This window comes from Callospermophilus lateralis, chromosome 6, assembly GCF_048772815.1.
Source record: "Callospermophilus lateralis isolate mCalLat2 chromosome 6, mCalLat2.hap1, whole genome shotgun sequence".
NCBI lineage: Eukaryota > Metazoa > Chordata > Mammalia > Rodentia > Sciuridae > Callospermophilus > Callospermophilus lateralis.
Window position 1 is genome coordinate 40,847,812 of NC_135310.1, and position 2,266 is coordinate 40,850,077.

At 34.3% G+C, this 2,266-nt stretch overlaps 1 pseudogene; it reads right to left on the bottom strand.

Annotated features, from left to right (window-relative positions):
- Positions 1-318: 318 nt before the first annotated feature.
- LOC143401833 (mitochondrial fission regulator 1 pseudogene) lies at positions 319-1,288 on the bottom strand (annotated as a pseudogene).
- Between the last annotated feature and the right edge of the window lie 978 nt (positions 1,289-2,266).

Consider the following 2,266-nt stretch of genomic DNA (forward strand, 5'->3'; position numbering starts at 1 on the left):
TTAAGAATTTTTAAAAGGCATAGTAAAATCCTTAAATGTCCTTTCTATGTTCTGAAATCTTACAAATGTTTGCAAGATTCGAAACCTCTACATCCTGGCTATTTGTGAAAAACGTGAGAATTCAGTAGGTTGTGGGAAGTTCCAGAACTGACCATAGCATAAAAGCAAAACAAAGTTATGGTGCTTTTATCATTGCTTAATCCCCAAGGTTAAAAGGAGACCACGGAATACTAAAGTCAGGTATTTACTAAAGAGTGTTGATTTCTACCAGCCAAATTCAGCCCTCACCCACCAGTTGAAACAGGAGTCTTTCTCAGTTCATTGTCTAGTAGGAGTTTGAAACATTTCAACTAAAGCCTTTACTTTTCCTTTAGCCTTCAACATGTGTGGTCCCAACAATGCTGTCTGTGAGGTGGCCTCTGATTCAGGCTTTGTAGCTCCATTTTCAAATTCACCTTGCTTCAATATCCATAAGCACACTTCTTTTTCAGAGCTTCTGCTGAGAGAGCAGCAGGGCCAGTAGCACCCACTGGCTTGGGCTTTACATCTTCCTCTGACTCTTGACTGACTGAAGTTTTACACTATCCATCTTTTTAAGGATCTCTAGCAAATTTGGCACATCTGGTTTCTTTGGATTATTCTTAGCCAAAATCTTTCCAGCATTGGCTTTTTGCTCTCTTCACTCTTTAATCAGATCAGTATCAGATTTACTTTGCTGGAGCCCTAGTGGAGTGGTGGATGGGAGGTGGTGGTGGTGCTGGGGCTGTGGTAATAGATGTGGTAGAATCCAAGGCATCTACTGCAGTGAGATTCTGTTGCTCTTGCAGGGTCACTTTTTGGTAATCCGAGGTCTGAATACAGCAAGTTCATTTACAAGTGCATGGATCTTCTCTGCAGGGCTTCCTCATTGGTCAGGGTTGCAGTCTTTGGTAAGGAAATATGCCTACTTGGGGGCTTCTTAAAGAAAGGAAGGTCATTTTGAAGAGGTGGCTTTGACCTTACCTCTGTCCTTAGTCTTATTGAGTTCTCTACTCTCCTTCTTCTGTGGCTACCCATCCAATATCAGCAAAAGACAACGCTGCCTCCTTTCCTGGATGGTTGGGACTCCACTCTGTTGCACAGCTGAAATTGAACTCTTATGATACGGAATTAGAGATAAGTTAGTAACAATTTTCCTTATGGTACTTCCAGATGAATTCATATGGTTTTTCAGACCAAAGCACTGATTGCCTGCTTACTCCAACTTGTTGAAAACCATCCTCATCAGATGCTTAATCCAGCCAAGCATTTAGATGGCAAAGTCATCCCAAATTTGCATTTCAGGTACTTCAGGCATACATAGCAGCACATGGTCCATTAAAGCACGCTGACTGCCCCCCCCACCCCTATTCCTCAGCAGCCAGCATATTCTCCAGCTACTCAGGTTTTCAGATTCAAATTATTTTTCTTGTAATTGAAGAATCATTGTTAGAATATATAAACAGGTATTTTGAATTATAAAAAAATCATGAAGCCACTTTCAGTGAATCAACAAATTATGAGAAATGTCAGGAAAAACACTAATATACCACAGAAAAGGTTTTTATTTGAAATTAAATTTAAATTTAAAATCAGAATTCTAATGAAATTTCATTAAAATACAGATGATTAAAAACTTAAAAATAATTTAAATATTGAAAATTAAAATTTTAACTTTAATTTTAAGTGGCTTAATACAAATACAAAGTAGTGATATTTAAAAAGCAATTTTTTAATTTGAATTTTAATGACTGATATTTATGAAAAATTAAATCCTTTTAGGAGAACTGTGCCATGAATCTTCAGGTATAGATGACTAAAATTTATATTCAAAATTATCTACATAATCATTTTCAAAATAATTTACTAGAAATATGTCCCAATATTGTCAAAGTCTATAAAACATTTTAACAACTCCAGTAATAGTTACATCCACAGAAAGATACTCCTCAAAATTCAAAATAATAAAAAAATTAATTGTGGTGCATTTGCCAGGAGTGATTTAAATCAACTTCTGTTACACTTATTGAAAATTAACTTGCTAAAAGTATACATTTTGATGACTTATTAATAAAGTTTTAGAAAAATAAATCAGAAAAAATTCTTATGATCAATCAAGATATTCTATTAATAAAGTATTATATTCATTGTATTATACAAAATTATTACACTTAAACATTCTTTTTATAATTTATAATTCTATGTTGTGATTCATGTATTAGTATTATACCATAATTATACTTTATAA